The 7,798-nt window shown below is 52.8% G+C and overlaps 1 pseudogene; it reads left to right on the forward strand.

Moving 5' to 3' along the window:
* Positions 1-3,925: 3,925 nt before the first annotated feature.
* Positions 3,926-6,824, forward strand: LOC144148015 (uncharacterized; annotated as a pseudogene).
* Positions 6,825-7,798: the final 974 nt, after the last annotated feature.

Consider the following 7,798-nt stretch of genomic DNA (forward strand, 5'->3'; position numbering starts at 1 on the left):
CGACGAAAAGTCGACGAACAACGCCCGGCGGCGTCCGCCCGACGCGCGGCGGCGGAAAAAATTCCCCCGCATTTCCCCGAGGGGGAGATGTGAAAGTGCGAATGCACGGTTGTCGGCCCGCTTGCGGCGCTTGTGCTCGGCCCCCGCAGCCCACCGCCTTCTCTTCCATCTCTTCCATCGGGTTTGTAGTATCACGTGTACACCACGCAGTTATCAAGCCGCTATAACGCCGCTGAGTCGCCAACGCACGCCGCTGACGACGTAGTTTGAATGCGTTAAAGATATAAGGCGCGTCTAACACTGATATCACCGTCGCGTCTGTGGCTTGGTCGGTAGCGCGTCGCGCTGCGGCCCGCAAAGTCCTCGGATCGAAACCTAGCGCCGGATGCTGTTTTTTCTTTAAAGAGCACTGCGGACGCCGCCGCCGACGCCGGCGGTGGATGGTTTGGGGTCGCTTATAAAGAGCATTCGCTCTTAAAAAACGTCGTCTGCCACCGATCTGCCCAGGACAGATAAATTCGCCCGGCGTCGACGGCACCAGAAGCGGCAAACAAACAGCGTACCAAAACTAGCCAATCAGGAGGTCTCGCCGCTCGCCCCCATTTCCGCCTGCTCCGCTTGTCTGCGTCGTCTGCTGGGCGTGATATTCGCCGGTCGCGCACTGTCTTCGTCGAAAGCAGCCGGGATAGAATTCAATGACCGCAACCATTCGGCGGAGGTAGTGACAAAAGCTTCCCGCGTAGCTAAAGCAGGCGATGAAGTGCAGACGATTTTCGCCCAGTGTAGCCAGACCACATTCAGATCGCCGCTTTCTTTCGACTTCGGCGGCACATGCATATCGGCACCACAACAACAAGATTAGAAACTATTTTTAAACAATAATTTTACGCTTTTTTGGAGTGCTCCATAATTTTATAAAATGTTGTAGTGGTATCGAGAGTTTTTGCTGGTGATGCGCTTCATTTCGCTGCATTTGCCTCATCTTGCCACACTGACAGCGACCCAGCGGCGAGGCAGCGGCGGACGACGTGTCTTCGCCCCGTGTAGCGCAGACCGACGAACACACGGCGCTGCGCCGCGGCGGATTTACCGCCGGGCGAACTTCGTCGTGAAAGTTCGCTCCATGTATTCAGGCCTTTACGCGCGATAACTCAGCAGAATGCCAAACGCAATCATCACAGCACACCTGGCAAACACCGCGCCGCTGTAGGCCGCTCCATGCTTGTGAATGTTTACGGCGGCGCGTTCGAGCGATCGAACATCAGAAGTGAAATTCGGCTTGTAGCTCGAGAGGGTGCTTCGTAAGAACGCGATCGAAGTCTCGCCTTGCTTTTAACAGTGACAGCGGCAGTACTTCCACGATACGAAGCTTGGAGCGCAACGCTGGCGAACAATCTTGTACAGCGCCTTCGGCAACGGCGCTCGCCTCCATCTCCACCGGCAGCCAGCCGGAGCCACTAAATGCTACCGCGGGCCTGAGCGTGGTAGATTTTTCATAATGCATTGCGTGGGAGGAGCCCGAGGAGAGGAGAAAGCGGCTTCAGAGGAGGTTGGCTTGCCGAAGCTGGGCGGCCTGACGTCATGCTCCCTCCTAACATTTTTCTTCCTCCATGGTTCAAATATTCCTTAACTTTTTGCGGTCCGCTGGACGTGCGTCACTTTAGTGGTGATTGTCTGCGCGGACTGTTCGAAGAGCTAACTGGTAGGATGATTCCGTAGACGGTTGGGAGGCAGGGATACGTTTTTTGCTCTTGCTACGGCTAAGTCGTGTCTGGGAAGTTGAGAGATGTTTCGAGTTAAACTGGGCTGGTGGCTTGTTATTCAGAAGACGCTTGAGTTCCTGATTTGCGGTATGCGGATGCTGATTTTTGATGCGCAGCTGTTGGATATCTGCACGCATTACATTCAAATGATTCATTACGGCACCCATAGTCGGTTCCTTAGGGTTCCTGTCGTTCGGGGTCAGGGATGGGTCAGTTGAGCTAGCTGAATCAGATCCGTGTTCCGTAGTGTGATCTGCCCACGTTACAACGCGGGTGCGTCCTTTCGGGGCTTGTTGGCCGGCGGCTTAGGTATTCTGCTGGGGCGTGTGGGGTTTAGTGCTATGTACCCGGGTTCCTCCGAGGCGACGCGATAGGTCTGGAGCCCACAGCCCTCATCTTCCGGATGGTGCTTACCACAGGCGTTGCACACTGCCAGCGCGGGACAAGAGCGGGCCATGTGCCCAACATTATGGCAGTTGTAACACACAAGCCTTTCGGGTTGGTAGGGGGACACCTTCACAATCGCCATGTAATATTCGACCACCTCTGGTAACTTGAAGAGCGACTGTTGCGCAGTAGAATAATACTGGCCATTAGGGCAAAGAGATGCAGCAAAGGCTCACCGCGGAAAACCTATCCTTCGCCAAAACAGTGGAAATGTGCCGGGCCAGGGAGCACACTAAAGAACAAATAACCAAGATTCAAGCGGCAGCGGGAAGAGCTCCAGTATCATCAGAGATAAACGCTATAAAAGCCAGTACCCCACCGTGCTCGAGATGCGGCCTGGAGCAGCACAAAGCTGGAAACTACCCCTCAATGGGCAGACACTGCTAAAAAAATTACACCATCTTCCCACGTGGGAACCCTGAGGAGACGCATCTCGAGTTTGCACGAGTTTGCGCGGCTTTGCACGGAGTTTGCACGAGTTCCACCAACGTTCCTCAGGGTGGCCGAACTCTTGCGAAAGAACTCGGACGGCGGTAGTGCGTTGACGGTCGTTCTGGATGCTGCCGATGCGCGTCAGGTTGTTGTCGAACCAGAGTCTGTCGCACACCTTGCAGTTGTGTTCGAAGCTCCCATCCAAGAACTCGCGTTTGCAGCGTTCGTCGACGCCGACCGTAGCACGACGTTGGCGTGCCGAAGCGGCGTCGCGTTCTCGGAGCGTGGGATCCGCTGCTCGACGGCGACGTTTCGAAGCGTTGTCGTGTTGACGAACGGCATCCGGATCCGCTGTTCGACGCTGATGTTTCGAAGCGGCTTCGCGTTCTCGAAGCGCGGGATCTACTGCGCGACGCTGGCGTTTACGTTCTGCGTCGCGAGCTCTCCTCTGCGCAGCCTTATCTAGAGGTGATCGCGGTTCTGGAAGTGGACTGGTTGTTGCTAGTTGAAGGCGTGACAGCCAGTTCACTGCCAGAATCGTTGGCGTCCATTGTCAGCTCATCGGACGGCGCAGCGTTGTTTTGACAGAAAGCAACAAATGAAGGGAGCAGCGGCGCGGACCTGGTTATCTGAAGTGGAGAGGAGAAGGGGAGAGGAGGAGCAGCGCGCATTGGTGGTGTGGAGAGGGGGAGAGGAGCAGCGCGCGCGCTATCGCACAGGTGGTGCGGAGAGGATGAGGGGAGAGAGACCGGCGTTATCCCAGCTGTTGTGGAGAGGAGGGGAGGTGTGGACGCCGGACGACGGAGCCTCGACTAAGAGATGCTCTGCATCTAAAAGTGTGGTAGCCGAAACCATTTGGCGAGGATGTGTCGCTTGCCGTACGCAAAAACGCGGTCACATGGGCGCTGTGTACAGCAAGGGGAAGTGGCTAGCCAAGAAGAGCATTTTCTAAAAACTCTTCCAAGTTCACGCACTTTCCAGTCGTGAACAGCGGTAGGCAACTATACTTATCGCAGGCACCGCCGTCCCGTGTAAGATAGACACCGGTGTGAACGGCTGTGTCATGCCAGAAGCTGTACTGCGAACGATAATGGCTCCGCGCACACAGAAATGTTCCGCCACATTGCGCACGTTCTTCTGACACACAGAATACGCTGTATTAAGATAAACGTCGCTCTCTCCTACAAAGCACAAATCACTGAGGCAAGTTTTTTTGTTGTGCGGCCGAATGTACAGGTTATCTTGAGCGAAGACGTCACTCAGTGACTGGGCCTGAAACCCACATGGCTACGCTCAAGGGTGAAGATTCTCAAGATTTCACAAAGGGATTTGCAGACGTCTTTCAGGGCATGGGTCAAAGTAAAGGCATCTCGTATCATATGCAATTGAAGCCCGAAACGAGACCAACCATAAAGTCGGCCAGAAGAATTCCGGTCGCCCTTCAAGAGCATGTGAAAGCCAAGCTCGACGAGATGGAACGCGACGGCGTCATTGCAAATGTAACAGAGCCTTCGTTATGGTCCTGCTACATGGTAGTAATAGTCAAGAATGTCAAAGTGCGTATCTGTTTAAATCCATCATATTTGAACAAAGCCATTGTCAGACAGCACAACCGCATTTCTTCTTTAGAAGACGTACTGCCACGTCTGCACAGACCAAAATACGTTCCCACGCTGTATGCTTCTTCAGGATTCTGGCAGGTTTCTCCTGACGGATAAAGCTGTTTTCTATGCACCATGAGCGCTCGCTATGCCCGATAAAAGTGTTTGCGCATGCCGATCAGCATTGCATCGGCCCCAGAAGTAGTCGATGGTTTGACCGGCGTAGCTGTCGCCATGGACGATTTATTAGTCGGGAAAAGCTCCCGTGAAGGACAGGACAAAAATCTCGCTGCCTTGCCCACACGCTACCGGGAACACAACCTGAAGCTGACTACGAAAAAATGCCGCTTTTTGCAGTCCCGAGTGCGCTACATGGGCTACGTACTGTCCTCGCAAGGCATTCATCTGGATCCCGACCGGGTGGAGGACATCATAACAGTGCCGCCACCCCAGAACCGTAAGGAGCTCGAAGTATTTCTCGGCATGATGAACTTTGTTTCACAGTTCATACCACACATGTCCGTGACAACCGCCCCGCTACGGGAGCTAATAAACAAGGACACCGCATGGTTTTGACAGACGCATAGTAAGAGAGCTTCCAAGCATTGCGCGCTAGTCTAGCCAAAGCGCATGTCCTGGCTTTCTTTGATCAAACAAAACCTGTGATGCTCTTGGCAGATGCCGAGAGGGGCCGTTATTTGCGGCCGTGTAGGGGCCGTTATTTTGCAAGGACAACACCCAATCGCCTCCTCGTCACGTTCCCTGATCGAAGCGCAACAACGGTACGCGCAAATTGAGAAGAAACCTTAGCCATAGTTGATGGATCCGTCAGATTCAGGGACTCTATTCTTGGGCAACAGGAAGTAACAGTGGAATCTGACCACAGTCCGCTGGAAGCAATATTCCAGAAACGCTTTGGGAATGCCCTCTCAGACTGCAATGTATGCGGCTGGTGCTTCAAACATTTCCAATCACAGTGACTTATAAACCAGGCAAGGAGCTTTTATTAGCGGACGCATTGTCACGATTCACCTGCAAGAAAGACTTGTCTGCAGAAGCGGAGCAATTCCGAGTCAGTGTTGTGTCCTCATTACGTGTTTCAGACCGGCAGCGGCAAAGCATCAAGAAAGCAACTATCAACGACGCCACCTTCACCGACATCTTTCGTTACGTGAGCACAGAGTGAGCTGAGAGCAAGGACCATGCACCTACCAGACGCCCTTCGGCCGTACAGGAACTACCGTGACGAGCTATACATCGAAGATGGTCTGCTGCTTAGGACGAACAAGCTTGTCATCCCTCCAGCCAAGCGCCGGAAGTTCCTTTTCCTACTCCATGCCGCTATCGGAAAAAATGAAGGCCAGGGCCCGTTTGCCCGAACGCGATAAGTGTGGGAATAAGTTCTGAAATGCGACTTTAGCGCTGTCTAGATAATAAGTCGTTTGCCCGAAACTGACGCAAACGCTCGGTAAGGTAGCGTTTCCGTCTGGTTTTCTTGCAACCGGCTGATTTTCGGTGGCCGACTTCGACTTTTGGCGTCTTATTCGTAAGCGGCAACTTAATCGGGAACTTAAGCATACGGGCAAATGGCCCCAGGGCAAGACAGGTGATGTACTGGCCAAACGTGAACTCCGATATTGCTGCTCTAGCAAAGTCGTGCAGCACTTCCGAAAAGTATAAAAACCGAAGGCACGGCTGCCCATGCTCAGTCACAAAATACCGAGCCTGCCGTAGCAAGTTGTCGGGCTGAGATTTTCCACCACGAAGGCCATGACTAACTCATTCTGTTAGATTTTTACTCGTCCTTTTTTGAGATTCCGAAGCTGCCCCGTACAACAGCTGATGCAGTGATAAATGCATGCGCACAAGTGTTCGCGACGCATAGAATTCCAGCCAAGCTTTGCAGCGACAACGCCCCCCTTTTCTACGGTGAAAGCTTCCGATCGTTCAGGTCGCACTTCCGGATCAGCCATGTCACCTCTAGCCCCTACTACCCGCGCGGTAACGGCATGGCAGAACGAGCTACCCAGGAAGCAAAAAAGTTGCTAAACAAATGCCCATTTTCTACGCTAGCATTTTTCAGCGCCTTCTTGGAGGGGCGAAACACCCCAAGGGACGACCGCCTCAAGTCCTCCGCAGAGAGGTTGATGGGACGCAACAACAGCAAACAACTCCCCGTGACCAAATATCACCTGGAGCCAGCGACTGTTCCCCCTCAGGAGGTTCGAAGAGGACTCCAGGAAATAAAGCACAAGCAGCGCGTCTACTACAACAGAGGTACCAGATGCTTGCCAGAGCTTGAGAGTGGATCCGGAGTGTCTGTCTACGAGACTCGTAGCCACAGCCGTGGTCGTCGGAACCTGCGGGTATGGCACGGTCATACGTGGTATCTACAGAAAGCGTACAGCAGGTACGTCGTACGAGGGAACACTTGAGGACCAATGAAACCGATACGCATAACTCGCAAGCTAAATCGGAGCCGGGGGCACACATCCAGAAAACACGACTGCAAGCACGAGCCTACGAAGAAGCGCACGCGTTCGCCGACAGCCCCGGCGTTACCCACTACCAGAATAAGTGAATATTTGCATTGTTAAAAGTAAAAAACCTACGTTTCTTTGTTCTTTCTTTGTTTTTTTTTTCTTCGAAGAAAAGGAAGATGTATCAGAATCCGTGCGAAGGAAGCACGCAACGAACGTCAAGCTGCGCCAAAACAGGCTCAAAAGAACCGTCGCTAAAGGAGACGACAAAGCCGTCCCGTCGACCCGGCCGTGGGCGGGGAACGCTGGGTAACCATTCGCCGCGCCATCTACTCTGTGCTCCACTAGGAAAACCGCCCTCCCGCTCCCCAACTTCGTTGGGAGTTTCTTGTCGGGGACACCACTGGTAAAGGTAAGGCTGGTAAAGGTAACAAGCTTTGCTTTAAAATAACCCAGCACTAATGTTTAAGATGAAACGACCCCTGATTGGAAGAGATCACAGCGGTGGCTGCATTCTCTAGAAGCCATTATAGATAATTGGAGATATTGGCGAGTGTGCCAATCCTTCTGGAAACGACTTGCAGATCCTTCTAGCGCTTCCTCGAGTTTTTGAAGTGCGAAGCAGTGTTTAAGACGCTACAAAAGGGACGAATACAGACACGGGCGGCACTGGCGAAGAGCTGGTGAGAGTCTACATGCTTAGGATGATTTTACATCCACCACTCGCTGCGAAAAAAACGACGACCTCTTCAATGTATATGACGACTATTACTAGAACCGCTACTACGCAAATAAACAGTGATACCGAAACTTAACTATGTGTCCGGCAATGCTCATCTACAAAAGCTTCGTCATTTTGGTTTCGTGCGTATGTGCAAGCTTCCCTGAACTTTTGTTCATGGCAACAGTTTTTGAGGCTGAATACGGACGCGTTTTTTTTTTTGAAGCTCCTTGGCTTGGTGACACTGCGTCCTTCTAGGTAGTCAATCATGACGCATAGGTGGATAGCGGTGCGCTGCTCTGCAGCTACGTTGTTCTCGTTCAATATTCCGAAAAACGCGCCGGCTTCACAGAG

The sequence above is a fragment of the Haemaphysalis longicornis genome, unplaced genomic scaffold, assembly GCF_048455015.1.
Source record: "Haemaphysalis longicornis isolate Haplotype H1 unplaced genomic scaffold, Haemaphysalis longicornis Haplotype H1 scaffold_71, whole genome shotgun sequence".
Lineage (NCBI taxonomy): Eukaryota > Metazoa > Arthropoda > Arachnida > Ixodida > Ixodidae > Haemaphysalis > Haemaphysalis longicornis.